Source organism: Tursiops truncatus, chromosome 8 (genome assembly GCF_011762595.2).
Source record: "Tursiops truncatus isolate mTurTru1 chromosome 8, mTurTru1.mat.Y, whole genome shotgun sequence".
NCBI lineage: Eukaryota > Metazoa > Chordata > Mammalia > Artiodactyla > Delphinidae > Tursiops > Tursiops truncatus.
The window spans coordinates 89,258,284-89,276,149 of NC_047041.1; the positions used below are offsets into that span (position 1 = coordinate 89,258,284).

A 17,866-nucleotide genomic window follows, 5' to 3' on the forward strand; every position below is an offset into this window, starting at 1 on the left:
GGTTAGAAATATAGACTGCTTCCATATTACAAAAGACTTTAGGTGGCCGGATAATAAGTCCATTCTTTATTATGTTTGCAATGGGGAAATCATGATAGATTTCATTGAGTTCAGTGGGTACCACTTAAAATGGCAAAAACAGCATCACATAATGTCATGTCATTAGAGAAGCAACTGAGACCTGAACTGGCTGGGATGCAAGCGATGAAATAGAGAAATCTTTTTTAAAAAAAATTATGAGAAATAACACGGGCACTTAAGTAGGCATAGGGCAGGAGAACATGAGTGCCAGTATGACTCAGGGATTCAGAGCTAACAAACACAAAATATCAAGCCAGTTGAACGGCTCATTTTAATCGCATGATCTCCTCTTCCATTGTTGAATAAGGAGAATCCAGGAGAATTAGGCTGGATAAAGACCCCCAAACTCCCACTTAACAGAGGTCTGGGGGGCTTCCCTGGTGGTGCACTGGTTGTGAATCTGCCTGCTAATGCAGGGGACACGGGCTCGAGCCCTGGTCCGGGAGGATCCCACATGCCGCGGAGCAACTAGGCCTGTGAGCCATGGCTGCTGAGCCTGTGCGTCTGGAGCCTGTGCTCCGCAACGGGAGAGGCCACAACAGTGAGAGGCCCGCGTACCGCGATGAAGAGTGGCCCCCACTTGCCACAACTAGAGAAAGCCCTCGCACAGAAATGAGGACCCAACACAACCCAAAATAAATAAATTAATTAATTAAAAAAAAAATCAGAGAGAACATTTCCCAGTTGTGGTCAGAGGAAGTCCTGACTCCTGAATAAAGGCACAGAGAGATGCAACATTGGTGCCTTTGAAGATGAGAGAATTAGGCTAAGAGCCAGGGAAGGCAGGGCTTAAAAATAAATAAATAAATAAAACAGAGGTCTGGGTAACTAATTCTGCCATTTCTTTTTAGACCTCCTTAAGAAGGGACTAACCAAGTCTGTGCTCAGAGTGTCTGTCCAAAGTGACATGTCTGAAAGGTGCCTTTCTCGTTTGCATTATTAGACAATCATGAGAGCACACTGTTCCAAAATGTCACCCAAGAGAACAGACAAGATACCAATAAGAGGGGTATCTACAGAATGAAATGTGCCAACCACAATTTTATCTGCAGTGCCTTTTGGGAAATTAATTCTTTGCCTCCTTTCCAAGAGCTTCCAATCACGTATCCCTTTGCAAAACTAATTATTTTTAAATGACTGCATGTTTTCCATCCAACTGTAGGCATCTTCAGTTTCTATAACTTATCCTACAATGTTTTAGCTTCTACCTGTAAATTATTTCTTAGAAAGTTTTCTCTTCTAAGTTTTTTACTTACTTAGATTAAATCCATTATTTCAATACACTGAGACATGCAGTTTATAAAAATTAAAAGTAGTTTTGAATGTGTGTGTTTGTGCATGCATTTTACACAGAAAGATCATTTTGGAGATCAGAGATATGTTTCATCCAATTTAGCTTTACATCCCTCAAGTGATTCAGCTTCCAATATGTCCCATGAGATGACTTTCAAAATCCAATAGCTTTTTATTCTATACAGGCTGCCAAACACTCAATAGCCTCTGCATTTATTAAAATCCTTATTATTCAATGCTGATCTGGGTTATATATAATTCCAGTTCCACTTAGCATCTATATCTTTCAACATGTGTGTATAAATCCCCTCCCTATAACTTGGGTTTATGTAATAACATTTCATCTATTAATGTCTTGGTCCCCCAAATCCAATTCTTTCATTGTTTGTCTGTTGTTTTTTTTTTTTTCAGCTTTCTGCAGCTTATACTTTTCAAGACTTATAGTGCCCATGATAAATGCAATATGACAACTACAATTTATAAAGACAAGGCAACATAGCCCAAAGATCATGATCTTTGACTCAGATAAACCTGATTCGTAGTACAATACTTTTATTCATTTTCTAGATGTGTATGAGAAAATAACCTACTGTTCCCTATAAGCCTATATTTATTAGTTCATCTCTAAAATTTAAAGAACATAATTTTTACCTATAGGTTTGTTTGTTGGGATTCAACAAGGTAGCATATGGGAAATGCTTAGTCTGCATGGAGTAAGTATTCAATAAATTACTACCATTTTGATCCCAAGACACCTTCCTATTGACACATAGTCCTTCATTTGCTAACATGTCTTTTAATTCTAATGGTATAGTCTGCCTTGTTCTTTGTTATGCTCTCTCAGTTGTTATTTAAAGGGCCACCTAAAGGCATAATTTATTTATTTTACATCTTTTTTGGAGTATAATTGCTTTACAATGTTGTGTTAGTTTCTGCTGTGTAACAAAGTGAATCAGCTATATGTATACATATATCCCCATATGCCTTCCCTCTTGAGCCTGTCTCCCACCCTCCCTATCCCACCACTCTAGGTGGTCACAAAGCACCGAGCTGATCTCCCTGTGCTATGCAGCTGCTTCCCACAAGCTATCTATTTTACATTTGGTAGTGTATATATGTCACTGCTACTCTCTCACTTCGTCCCAGCTTACCCTTCCCCCTCCACATGTCCTGAAGTCCATTCTCTACGTCTGCATCTTGATTCTTGTCCTGCCCCTAGGTTCATCAGAACCATTTTTATTTTTTTTTAGAGTCCATACATATGTGTTTGCATATGGTATTTGTTTTTCTCTTTCTGACTTTTTTCTTTCACTCTGTATGACAGATTCTAGGTCCATCCACCTCACTACAAATAACTCAATGTTGTTTCTTTTTGCGGCTGAGTAATATCCCATTGTATATATGTACCACATCTTCTTTACCCATTCGTCTGTCGATGGGCATTTAGGTTGCTTCCATGACCTGGCTATTGTAAATAGTGCTGCAATGAACATCGTGGTACATGTCTCTTTTTGAATTATGGTTTTCTGAGGGTATATGCCCAGTAGTGCGATTGCTGGGTCATATGGTAGCTCTATTTTTAGTTTTTTAAGGAACCTCCATACTGTTCTCCATAGTGGCTGTATCAATTTACATTCCCACCAATAGTGTAAGAGGGTTCCCTTTTCTGCACACTCTCTCTAGCATTTATTGTTTGTAGATTTTTTGATGATGGCCATTCTGACTGGTGTGAGGTGATACCTTATTGTGGTTTTGATTTGCAGTTCTCTAATGATTAGTGATATTGAGCATCCTTTCGTGTGTTTGCTGGCAATCTGTATATCTTCTTTGGAGAAATGTCTATTTAGGTCTTCTGCCCATTTTTGGATTGGGTTATTTGTTTTTCTGAAAATGAGCTGCATGAGCTGCTTGTATATTTTGGAGATTAGGTCCACCAGTACTGGAGTGACAGACAAAAATGGCATGAGACAAAAGCAAAGATCTCATACTCTTCCTTCAATCTTCCTCTCCTAGTTAATCTCTACTTCCTTATGTCTTAGCTCAAGCATTATATTTTGGGGAAATATTTCCACAAACGATTCCACCCCAAATGCAGGTAAGAGAATTTAACAGAGCAGTTAGTTCTGTCATGATATCTGCTTTGTATCCACCACACTAAAATACAGTTATCTCTCCAGGTCCTGTGCCCTAAAAGACTTGGAGCTACTTCATATAGAGAACATGCTTTAACCCATTTTGTCTCTCCATCAATTAGAAACAATGTGACACAAAACAGGCACTGAATTAATAAGTTGTTCTGAATGGGAGTCATCAATATCACAATAAGACTCATGATATCCATTCATTTACTTTTACTGATTTTACCTCCATAGCTTTGTAAAATTGAAATATCCTCCAGAGGTTATTTTGTTTATCTCCCATCCTCTGCTGTCAGGCAGAAATCCACCCAGACAATGTCAGACAGATGGAGGTTGATCCTATCCTCTAAAAATAAAATGGAGTTACCACAGTAACCTATAAGAATCTGTTGTATAGACCATAATTTTTGGCAAGGATGTAAAGCACTTGTAAAATATAAACAGACCAATAAAAGCTGTTGTGAAAATGAATCCCTGTAAGTTGCTCATGTAAAAAAAACATGAATTATATAGTTGAAGCTGAAATAATGACCTAAATCTATTATTCTTATGAAAATAGACATGACCTATTTGAATATCTAAAACTTTTGTCACGAACTAGCCTAAATTCCATTGGGAGGGGGGAGAGGAAGACAGAGGTGACTATGGTTTCTTAAAGACTTTAGGATTAAGTGATTAAGCTTACTCTGTTGCCAATATAAAATTAAAAACAAAAAGAAATGTCCATTGACAGATGAGTGGATGAAGAAGATGTAGCATATATATATATATATATATATATATATACACACACATATATGTGTGTGTATGTATATATATATAATAGACTATCACTCAGCCATAAAAAAGAATGAAATAATGCCATTTGCAGCAACATGGATGGACCTAGAGATTATCATACTAAGTGAAGCAAACCAGACAAAGACAACTATCATATGATATCACTTATATGTGGAATCTAAAAATAAAAAATGATACAAGCGAACTTATATACAAAACAGAAATAAACCCACAGACAGAGAAAACAAACTTATGGTTACCAAAGGGGAAAGGGGGGGCAGGGATAAATTAGGAGTTAGGGATTAACAATATACATGCTACTATATATAACACAGATAACCAACAAGGACCTACTGTGTAGCACAGGGAACTACACTCAATATTTTGTAATAACCTATAAGGGAAAAGAATCTGAAAAAGAATATATATATATATATGTCTGTATATAACTGAATCACTTTGCTATATACCTGAAACTAACACAACATTGTAAATCAACTATACTTCAATAAAAAAGATTTATGTACATTAAAAAATAAAGAAAAACAAATATATATACATGTGTGTGTATATATATATATATATATATATATATAAAATCTACAAGGAAAGTGGAATTTTCCTATAAAAATGAAGATTCCAACACAGTAGGTTCTATTGTTCTTTGTCCCACCTTTCTCAAGAGTTTCTAGCCACCCATATGTGAGGTAATGAATGGTAACATCCAGAAGTGTGATATCTGAGTGAAGCTACATAATTAGCGGAGGGTACGTATGTTCTAATTAGGTGTAGGAACCCCTCCTCCATCTCTAGTTTCTGGAGAACTCCCTTCTCCATAGCAAACCCTAGACATGCTCTGTAATTCTTACTGATTTAGATTCAAAATACTATACCTATAACATTGTTTACCACAGAAATGTTTTAAGTTCTATGCAATTGAATTGTACCAGAATTACATAATTTCTCCCCAACTACATGATCTAGAAGTTATTCATTCAGTTTTTAAAAAGAATGTCTTGAGGCTCAGAGAAATTCAGTGATTTGCCAGAAATCGTATGGTTATTAAGGGAAATGTTGATTTGGGTATTTAAGTTCAAAACACCTGACTCAAAGTCCAGCGCTCATTTCGTCATGACTCAGACTACCAGCCTATGCTATCAGCAAACAAATTTAGGCTAGATCAGTATCAGGCCAATAAATTAACTCCTTCTTTTGTTCTGATGTACACAACAAGACAGAACTCTATGTATTTCCTGAGAGCAATTTTCAGCAATGCCTCAAATCTACCACAATAAGGTGTTAAACTCCACTCAACTGTGGACGATGGTTGCTGCCCTGACAAACGGCAAGGGTTGTTGCCAGTAATATTTCGCTAGTGCAGAGTCCGCTCCAAGCTTATATCTCCCCTATGCCCAATGGGATGGAAAGTCATTTACAAACTTTCCTGTAACAGTAATAATCCTGCTTATGCTTGAAACTGGCTTAAGGCCAGTCACAAACCATTTCTCCTTAGTTCTTGGTCAGATTCCACAGAGTTTACATAGAACATGTATAGTGAGTCAGTCTTGTATTGTTACGTTGCACAGGGCAATGGGTCTAAGAAATCTGGGTTCTAGTTTGGTATCTGGTCCTAATAAGCTCTATGGTTTTGGGAAAATTCATCTCTGAGCCTCAGTTTTTAAGGATGTAGCAAAAAGGACAGGGCTAAATTCCCTTCCTCCTGGAATGTGGTTTATTTCACATATGTGTGCATACACACACACACACACACACACACACACACACACACACACACACACCACACACACTGCCCTTACTGCATTTGAATAGTTACTTAAATGCCTATTAGCTCAGCAGGTATCTATTTAGAACTAGGGAAATAGCAGTTCTCTGATTTTACAGTCTTTTATCTCAGGGTTCTGGAGGACCTTATATCATTTTTTAACTTGAGTCTCACATCCCCCATTACTGAAAAGTGAGACCTCAAAGGCTGTTACTCTGCCATCGCCCATATGGTACCACCATTTGAAATTAACACTGGAACACAGTACACTAAGAAGCAACTCGAATGAAGAGTGTCCTCTCTGAAAAAAGGCTAGACAGAGAACACGCAATACAAACGAACCGAATGGGGAAGCTGGGAGAGAGAGCTATGTAATTTTTGTGGTGGGATCTCTGGCAGATGAAGTTGTTTTTAAAATTGAGGATAATTTAAATATATAGTAAATCAATGATCTCTCCTCCTCTCCCTCCTCCCAATGGATTATCAGACCCTGTAAAACTCACCCTATATTTATCTTTTAAACTACCTAAGCAGGTGATGCTCTTTGAAGATGATGATTATGATGATGACAGTTTTCAGCCTGCCTACATCTCTTATTCTCTCCTTTCCAAAACACATCTTCTCCGCAAAGTTAGAATTAGGTCAATGAATTTATCATTGACACTAGTCCCCTCAAAATATTTATGCACATATCTGGTTCAAAAAGTCATAGAGCTGAAGCATGCGTTTGTTTGTTTCCTGGAAGGAGAGGAGGGAGGAGAAAGGTATAAAGTCTTAGGTTGACAGAGGATTTGCAACTTCTCATTTGAATGCAGGATCATTTCCCTGCATTCTCGAGTCAATTATTCCTTGTTGAGAGCAGAGGGTTACATAAACTGTAGAAACAAAGGGTGCCAAAAAGAGAAGGAAAGAGTATAAGAATACCAAGAGAAAAAAGTACCACAGAATATCATAGATTTCTCAGAGACTTAAGCAGATGCTTATTTTGTTCAGAGCTATCCACCTCGAAAGGGGCAGAGACAGGAAGCCAGGAAACTGATAACCTTTTTTAGGTCAGTTTGTTCATCTGTAAAAGGTAGTAATTGAACTTGAAGGTCCCACCCACATCAACTATTACTGGAAGCAGTGACACCAGGAGCCACCCACTGTCACCCACTGAGAAAAATGAGATCCTTAAATCGAAGTGCCCGGACACAGAAAGCCAAGTTTATGTCTGGCCAGGACTGAGTTGGTTTTAAAAACATATGCCTCCTCGTATTGGCTCCCTTTTCTCTCTTAAGAAGAAAATAAGCTGGGCTTTGTGTATATGTACGAGTGTTAGTATCATATTTTTAACATAACATTAAAGAAAATATCAATAAGTAAGTAATCTGCTAAGTATGTTTTCAAAATGCAGCTGTGGAAGAAATTTTACCTTAAAAATGACTGATTCCCAACTGTGTATTGTTCTGAATAAAGAAAATTATTCATTTAAAAAATATCATAGATTTCTAAGCATGGTTATTTGAAAAATAAGAAATTTTTTTCTTATTCTTTATTCATGTTCTGAAATAGAACATGAATTTTTCATTTCAAAGAAAATTTAAAGATATGCTACAATAGGGACAAAGAACTCCCGCTCAGGGTAGACCTGCCACCTGCAAGGTAAAGAGCATGATGAGTCATATGCAACCCCACATAATCCAGATAGCAACCTGCATGATAGGTTTATGAGTGCTGTTTTGCAAAAGAGAAAACTGAGGCAGAGAGTTGTGGTAGGTAAAAGAAGAGAAAGGAGGATCGGAAGCCATCTTTCGGACTCCAGAATCCCCATGCAGCAACCAGAAGCTCTTTCTTTTTCTAGTAAGTCATATCTCACAGCTCATCCTTCTCTCGTCTCCTTCAATCATCTCTTCTAAATAAAGGCCTATTAAACCATCTCAACTAAGCAATACCGGAAAGGTTATGATATTTCCTGGGCAACCTCCAAGTGTGAAACATTTCATTTTTCCATTGGGGCAAATCTAATTGAATTTTGATCCCCATATTTGCCCATGTTTGTATGGCTTCCAGACAAATTGGCAAAGCAGAATAGAGTTTGGACTTCATTCCAAGGAAACTACAACACGCATTGTGACTTGCAGCCTTTTTATGACAGTCTTACTTCAAAGTGAAACAAATCCCTCTCAGGGGAGGGGAAAACACAGGTAATAAACTTTTCCTTTACTTCTGTGCTGAAAGCTATGGTGTACAAATAAGCCTACATTCATCTGGTTTATAGAAAGCAAGAATACGTGCAACACAATGACTAGCAGTAATATTTTCCTAAAGCGCTTCTTCATGAATTATAATCATCTGCTAACAATGATCCTTTACTTGTGTGGTGATGCTCACAAACTATCCTTTCAAATGCATGACTCTTGTCCACACTTGAGAAGTTTGTATTTGTGAATCACAAGCTCTTCCTTTGATCTAGTTTTTCCTTCTCCCATCTTATAAATATGATAACATACTGATAAAGGATGAAGTAAGTACCATTGTCATGCTCCCCTTGGCATTCTGGGAAGTGATCTGGTTTAGGGTGGCTGCACAGACCAATAGACATGCATTTAGCAATGACATGACTGTTTGCTAACAATGCTGGGCCGTCATGCCAGCTCAGGACACACAGGTGAAAAAAAGATGTGAAATATTAAGGCACACCAAAGTTTCAATTCTTTCAAAAGAGAAGGAAAATGTAGTCACGTGGGAGCTAAGGAAATAACAATCCATTTACTTAAGAAATATTCAAAGCAAATTTAATCTTCTGTTTTTCTACCCCTTTGAGGAATAACTGTCTTCTTTATCTATTTCTTCCCCTCCAAGCAGCCTTTTCCTCTGTATATATTGCGCTATTCCATTAAAAACCCCACATTTTAAAGACATAGTTAAACTTTTCATTTCAACCTATAGTTTATATTATTAACTCCACTGCACATATTTGCCAGGATATAAAACTATTTTAAAATACATTTAAAAAATGAAAGAAGGAAAAAAGAAAACTGTTATAGTTCTTCTTCCAGTGATTTTTCTTGGGAACTTAGAAACATTTCCCCAGGTTCAGGGAGGTTTGGGATTGTATATGCTCACAGATTTTTTAAAAAATACACCCTACAAGGGAGAATAGGATTCACCACTTACTGTGGACCTACTATGTTCCAGATAGTTTTGCACTTATGCTTATGAATTAATAAATGACTCTTTAAAGAGCACGGACCAGAAAGAAATTTCAGGAACACTCAGGATATGATCAGGGCCAACTCATGATATCTTTCATTATTGTGATGTCGATTATCTCTTTTCAATGACTAATAACAATGAAAAACATACTTCTTCATAAATATGAACTGCAGTATGAATCTCCCATCCATATCCTGAGCATTTGGACATTTGAAAAGGACTCTGGGATTCATAGCTGGAACTACCTTTAGAAGCAAAAAATATCAGTGATGGGAGGGAAAGAGAAATTCAAGTATATCAATGTGGAAATGCATATGAGGATGTTTTTGAAGTTCCTAGATCAAAAGAATTTAAAATTAGTATTCCATGTTAAAGAGAAACATTCTCCACTCACAGAAAAAGGGACAACCTACTGACAACACTTAATAACCAAGTCACTGACTTAATTTTCTGAGCTTTCTCTGTAAGCACTGCTGCCTAGCAACTTGAAATTGTTTTCTTATCCTGCTAATTTTCGGCATTAGGGTTCTGTGTGTATGTGTTTACCTAAAAGGGAAAGAAAAAAAAATGGCAGGGGATAGGGAGGATTTGATGACCTACAGGCTGTGGGCTGTAGGCAGGCACTGAACATTGACTGAGACTTTGAGACTTCAGTTGGGGTGATTTTGGGGTTGATCATACACTTAACAAGGATTAGACATATAGGAGGAGAAATAATTTTTGTTAGAGGAAGGAACATAATGAATTTATTTTAGGCAGAATGAATTTGAGTGGTCTATGGAACCTCCACCTCCAGATTGCCATAAGTCAGATGAAAATAGGCTTCCGGGGTAAGTGAAAGTGATAGCAATTACTGATAATCATTTGGTTGTCTTTAGCATGTAGGTGGTAGATGAAGACAAGAGGGTGAATAAAAAATAGATACTTAGAAAGAAATGCTCCTTTACATTTCCTCTATTTAATTTCTATCCTTCTCTAGTTTAATGATACGCAAATATGTACATAATAATTAACCAGATGTTATCTAGGAGAATGGATGTGTTCTTACTTTAAAAGGATGTACTGCACCTTGTTCACATCATTTTCATTGCAGTTACTTGCTTTCTTGTTTGTTCTCCTACCAGACTGTAAGATTCTTAAGGACAGGTCACAGTCGTTGGCACGAAGTAGAGACCCAGTAAATATTTGTTTAAATAATGAATAAAGAAATAAGTGAGTAAATGAGAGAAATCAGGATATAGAAACTGTGCCAGAATCTCAACTCATGTGAAAGTCATATCTTCAGGGCTAACATATTTAACTTTTGAATATCACTGTGCAACCATTTTTGTCATAATAATCAATAGCTAATATAGTGTATTATAGTGTACATTTGTATCTGTGTATATAATCTTATATCAAATTATCAACATGCATAAATTTATAATAAACCATATAGTCAGTGTGTGATAAAATTATATCTGATTATATATATGCATATTTAAAATATATTAAATAGTACATGTTAGGTGCTAAATCAAGCACTTTGTCTAAATGAACTCATTTAATTCTCCCAATCACCCCATGAGAAAGCAAGCATTATACCTATTTGAGACACATATTTTAGAAATATACATATATAGACCATTGACTAGATTTTATAGATTAGATGTTCAAGATAGAATGTCCAGGGGCTTCCCTGGTGGCGCAGTGGTTGAGAATCTGCCTGCCAATGCAGGGGACACGGGTTCGAGCCCTGGTCTGGGAAGATCCCACATGCCACGGAGCGGCTAGGCCCGTGTGCCACAACTACTGAGCCTGCGCATCTGGAGCCTGTGCTCCGCGATAGTGAGAGGCCCGCGCACTGTGATGAAGAGTGGCTCCCGCTCGCTGCAACTAGAGAAAGCCCTCACGCAGAAACGAAGACCCAACACAACCATAAATAAATAAATTAATTAAAAAAAAACAAGATAGAATGTCCAATTTTCTAAATATGTCATTCAAGCCTCTACACAGCTGGGTTGTGTGTATACATATTTAATATTTACACAATTCACATGGCATATATCTTGCATGCATAGATGTAGGTAAATATCTTATTTTTAAAAAGTTTTATATTTTTTTATCAGTAGTTAAAAACAAGAACTGATAAGTCAACATTTTTATATCTCCCCAATAATGCAAAGAGCAAAATGGAAGACCACTTCTACTAAATTTTAACTTTCTCTGTAAGATAAAACAAATAAGATTTTCTATTATGCATGATGGCTTATCAAGGTAGAAATTTCATACTGCCAATAAATTAAGGTACATCAACTTAGACCAAAGTCCTGTAGAGACAGTGGCAGCCGGAGGCGGGTGGGTAGGGGTGGGAGGGGTAAAAATCACTTCTTATGAAAATTTGCTGATTAAATGTAATAACAGATAGTTTTTAAGCATTATACAAATACAACCTCATTTTTATTATTGCTGTACATTTGTATTTTTGTTCACTTGGAAATAGACAATTCATCAATTGTAATCCTCTGGAATGTAGCCAAGAACAAGGTGGAAGGTAAACAAGCCAAAACAGCCAAAATCAATCTTTCCAAGTCCCCAAACTAAATGCCACCTTCCTCTCACAGAGAATTTCTAGGTCTTATTTCTCAGACTCTGTTTATTTATATTAGAGACATAATTTGAATGGCTTTCACCACATCTTGACCGAACCACTGCAGTAGCATTTTAACTGGTGTCTCTGCCTCCATTCTTTCCTACTTTTTAGCCATTCTTCAGATGAAACTCTATCATACCAACAAGCTTAAACTTTCTAGTGGCTCATCATTGTCTATTAAATAAGGTCAATCTTTTACGTGCTTTAGAAGACCACGTATGATTGAGCCCTTGGCTATCTTTCTAGCCTAATCAATACTACTACAAACTGGGATGTTTTTTCCAGTCTCTAGCCATACTGGGCTTTAAAAAATGCCTTCATTTAGTGCCATGCCCTTTCCAAAACCAAGACCTTTACACATGCTGTTGCATCTGCTTGTAATGCTTGTTCTCTTTGCCCTGCTAATGCCCACTCACTTTCCAGATTGCCACTTGATGATCAATTCCCCATGAAGGCCTGTCTTATATCCCATGCTAAAAGGGTTTGCCCTTAACTATAGCAACTGATACCCCTCAGTCTGGACATGGATCATACTTGAACTAAATAATTATTTAACTGGTATTATGTCTTCAATGTTTTCCTCTGCTAAATCGTAAACTCCAAGAAAAGACTGTTTAGTTTGGGCCACTAATATATCTTAGAGAGCATAGCACATAGTGTGTTCAATAAATATTGAGCAACTAATCAAATGCAGATAGTTAGAAAAGTCAAGAAAAGGTAGAGACTACAGGAGTCAGACAGCTGATATTTTGATAAGAAGGAAGCAAAAACAATATTTTTTAAAGAGCTGAGAAAAGAATGAAACAGTCTAGTAGCGTACAGTAAGAAAAATCCTCATACCGCAATAGTTTTAAAAGCTTCATGTATGATAATCCAGTACAAGAAACAACAGCACGATGACAAAGCTCCTGACTGAATAATGAAATGTTACAGGGTATTTAGTACTCATTTTTTAGAAAAAGCAAGGGATTTAAAAATATAATTTTAGAGCAATTTTCATTACTCTAATTGTTAAAAAAAAAAACCCAATGGGCTGGGATTTGGAAAGGTAAGGTTCAAAATTAATATACACGTTGTGCCTTATCTAACAATGTTAAGTAAATGAATAATAAGAGCTAACAACTGTCTGCTTCTAAGTGATGGACACTGTTCTAAGTAGTTTATATTTATACTCTCATTTAAACCTCATAGAAACTCTAGAAGATACACATTCCTTACACCCTCATCTGATAGATGCAGGAACTGAGACACAGAGAGTTCTAGGTATCTGTTCGAGGTCACACAGTTAATAGGTAGACAATAAGACTTAAAACAAAGCTGTCTGATCTGGAGGCAGTTCTTTCTAACACCTGCTCAACAGCAGTCTTTGAGGGTCTCAAAAGACAATACTAACTTGGATTATTTAACCAAAGTTTATCATTTTTTCAGTTAAAATTATTGACCATCTATGAATGCCAGGGACGATTCTAATCACTTCGTATACATCCTCTCATTTCATCTCCAGAACAACCTGTAGGGTAAGTATTATCATTACTTTCAATTTAAAAGTAATTAAATTAAGGCTTAGAAAGCTTGAACTCCCAAGATCAAGCCATAAGCCAGAATTGAACCCCAGGTCTACTGACTCCAAAGACTGAGGTCTTTATTACATAAGGTCACTTAACTAATAAGAGAGGACTCTTTTGTACAAGAGCAATCTTGGTGATATTAGTTTTTGGTCTGGATAATATTGAGTTGGCCTAAAAGTGCCTTCGGTTTTTACATAAAAATAAAAGCCACATTTTTCATTTTCACCTAGAACTTTATTGAACAAGGTATTTGCCCTTTTGTTCCACTACCTTCTGCCATTTTTCAGGCAACTGCATAATTCCATCTTCCCAAAACTATCTTTTTGAGCAAAGAACTGTTCCAGGTGCCTTTTGAAGTCTTCCAGGGAATTGAAATTTTTTTCCATTAAGAGAATTTTGTAAAGACCGAAATAAACGGAAATCCAAAAGTTCAATGTCTGGTGATTACAGCAGATGAATCAGAACTTCCCAGTCAAGCTGTAACAGTTTTTGCCTGGTCATCAAAGAAACATATGGTCTTGTGTTATCCTGATGGAAGATTATGCATTTTCTGTTGACTAATTCTGGGCGCTTTTCTTCGAGGGCTGCTTTCAACTGGTCTCATTGGGAGCAGTTGAAATTGTTGGAATTAATTGTTGGAATTAATTGTTGGAATTAATTGTTTGGTTTTCTGGACGGAGCTCGTAATGGAGGACTCCCTTCTGATCCCACCATATACATAACATCACCTTCTTTGGATGAAGACCAGCCTTTGCTGTGGTTGGTGGTGGTTCATTTTGCTTGCCCCACGATCTCTTCCATTCTACATTATTGTACAGTATCCACTTTTCATTGCCCATCACAATTTGTTTTAAAAATGGAATGTTTTCATTACATTTAAGTAGAGAATCTCATGTGGAAATACGGTCAAGAAGGTCTTTTTCACTTAACTTATGTGGAACCCAAACATCAAAGCAATTAACATAACCAAGCTGGTGCGAAAGATTTTCAATGCTTGATTTGGATATTTTGAGTATGTCGGCTATCTCCCGAGTGGTATAACGTTGATTGTTCTCAATTAATGTCTCCATTCGATCGCTATCAACTTCAACTGGTCTACCCAACAGTAGAGCATCGTCAGTGAGAAATCTCCAGCATGAAACTTCGCAAACCACTTTTGACACGTTCGATCAGACACAGCACCTTCTCCATACACTGCACAAGTATTTTTTGTTTGTTTCAGTTGCATTTTTACCTTTCTTGAAATAATAAAGCATAATAGGCCAAAAATGTTGCTTTCTTCCTTCCATCTTCCATATTAAAATGACTACACAAAAATTCACTGATCTTGATAAGTCTTTTTTTAAATGCAGGCTGATATGACAGCTGTCACATACAAACTAACCAAATTGTTTCGAATGAAGTTAAAGACAACTAAGTGCTACTAGAGCCATCTTACAGAAGAAAACGAATGAAAGCCAACCCAGTACTTGGCGTTGCCCTATGCATTGTAGGATGGTTAGCACATCTCTGGCTCTACCCCTCCTCCCAGTCATGACAGCAAAATTTCTCCAGACTTTGCCAATTGTCTCCTAGGTGAGGAGGCAAAAGTGTTCCTGATGGAGAACCACTGCACTAGATAGTAAATTTTTGCTATGGATACTTATGAATAAAAGCCAAAGGTATTCCTACTGCTTAATCTGTATCTCCACACTTTATTCCAACAACAGTACTTTTGTTAAAGTATACATTTTTTATGCAAGTTAAAATACAAAGTTTAGGGGCTTCGCTGGTGGCGCAGTGGTTGCGAGTCCGCGTGCCGATGCAGGGGACACGGGTTCGTGCCCCGGTCCGAGAGGATCCCACATGCCGCGGAGCGGCTGGGCCCGTGAGCCATGGTCGCTGAGCCTGCGCGTCCGGAGCCTGTGCTCCGCAACGGGAGAGGCCACAAGAGTGAGAGGCCCACGTACCGCAAAAAAAAAAACCCCAAAAAACAAAAAAGGAATTTAAATTCACACAAGTTAGAGAAATGAACATCCTTATCACATCTGAGTGTTAGGAGTTGTAATGAAGGATCACTTAATGGGTAAATGACTTGATACAGAAACACATTTTTTTTTTTTTTGCGGTACGTGGGCCTCTCACTCTTGTGGCCTCTCCCGCTGCGGAGCACAGGCTCCGGACACGCAGGCTCAGCGGCCATGGCTCACGGGCTCAGCCGCTCCACGGCATGTGGGATCTTCCCGGACCAGGGCACGAACCCGTGTCCCCTGCATCGGCAGGCGGACTCTCAACCACTGCGCCACCAGGGAAGCCCCAGCAACACATTTTTAAGGCAGTTTGAAATCCTTTCTCTCTTTCCCCTCCCCGATTCATGTTACCTTCTGAAATGCTATGTTCCATAGGCTAAGGGGAGGTGTCTATATAAAAGATGATCCTTTCTTCTGCAGATTCCAACAAAGTAGGCCCAATGGGGAAAAAAAATCAAAGTTTGAGAGAAGTAACAGCTAAAATGCCACCCTGATATGTCCTCCCTTCCGTCCAACAATCTCACTCAAGCTCTAAGCATTAGCCTAAATTCCAAAGAATGATATTGTAATCTCAGCACTCTGTTAGTCAAATTACACTAAACTATGTCTCTTTGCTTTTGCTCTCCATTTATAGACCTACAATATGACAAAGACTTTGCCTCGAGCTATCCTCTGGCCTTCACGTACAAATGGCCATGTTCCAAGTTCTTCCCCTTCACAAAGTCTTCCTAACTCCCTTCCCAGCAGAGCCGATTTCTATTTCTTTGAGATCTCTGACATGATAGATCTTTTTAAGCTCAGTCTGCCTTGTATTTGGTTATTATGTCTGTCTACCCTGTCAGTTTGTTTGAAGGTAAACTGAGGGTCCCTGGGACCTAATTTCAGGATCCTTAGGCTCCTCCCAGAGCCTACTCCACTGCTTTGTAACCTAGTGCTTAGTAAATATGTATTTAACTAAGGTGAAAATATCAAAAAGAGAGGAACTTCTCACATGGTTTCTTCCTGTTTCACATTTACGTTAGAGAAGTGAGTGACCCAAGTCAATGTAAATACACAACGTGCCAAGGGAAAGTAGAGAGTTCAGACAACCAATCACATATCTGAGATTCTTAAGGCAGAATTCAATGACCTCTATTAGACAAGGCCTGCTAAAGGAACAGAAAGAACTCAACTGCCTTCCTCGTGTGTTGGCTCCCTGGATCTTGTTTATTCTTAATTGTGTTGTATATAAACCTCTCTCTAGCTGCTATCTTTCAGCCAGAAACCTCAACTAATAGGAACAGAAGCTCTTCTCAACACTTAATAAATGCAGAATACTCCTATATTGTATGGCAAGCGGGGACCTTAACCAGGCTAGTGGTATTCCCTGGATATGTGAATCCCCTGGATATGTGAATCCCAACAGATGCGTGGACACATTGATTTCTTTCCCAGTAAGACACTCAGTTCACTTTGGGCTATGCCTGTTGCTCTGATAGAGCAGGATCTTGCTATTCAAAGTGTTGCAGAGCATCAGAAGGAAGATTTCTGGAAATACAGACTTGCAGACCTCACACCAGGCCTAATGAATCAGAGTTTGCATTTGAACAATAGCCTCAAACAACTCAAATGTACAGAACATTTGAAGAAGCATGAGCCTTGGATATTCCAGCAGCAACATTTCATTTGCATCCCGGTAGTCTCTTTGTTCTAAGCCATGATTTTATTGGAAAAATAAAATATTTGCTTCTCACACCCTCTCCTTCTCAACCCTTCACAGTGTTCTATATATCCATCCGCTTGCTTTAACAGGCAGTATAAACAGAAGAAAAAAGACTTCTGTGATGCTTTGTTGTACACATTTCTTTCATATACATTATCTCATTTGATCCTTATAATACCCCTGTAAACACTACTGTATATAACTTGTCAAATGTCATCTAGGTAATAAATGCCTGTAAATCTACATGCCCAATGGTGTAAAGATGCTTCTCCCTATAACAAACTCTTCATATCTCAGAATTCTCTGCATTATAAGCAGTACTTTAAAAATAAAGTTCACATGTTTCACAGAGGAGAATGGATATTTAATGTACCTGACAGATGGAATTTGAAAACACTAGAAAGACGCATCATGACTTTAGGGGAAACAAATGGAAAAGGGATGTTACATTTCATGCTCCTCCTACCTACTCACCCCCCTAACCCTAACCCTAACCCTAACCCGTACCCTGACCCTAACCCATACCCTAACCCGTACCCTAACCCTAACCCTAACCCGTACCCTGACCCTAACCCATACCCTAACCCGTACCCTAACCCTAACCCTAACCCGTACCCTGACCCTAACCCATACCCTAACCCGTACCCTAACCCTAACCTGTACCCTGACCCTAACCTGTACC

The 17,866-nt window shown here is 38.0% G+C and overlaps 1 protein-coding gene across 2 annotated transcripts in view; it reads right to left on the bottom strand.

The window, feature by feature from the left end:
- Positions 1-17,866, bottom strand: part of LRRC4C (leucine rich repeat containing 4C) — a 155,020-nt gene that overhangs the window by 91,320 nt on the left and 45,834 nt on the right. The gene's annotated exons all lie outside the window — the stretch shown is intronic.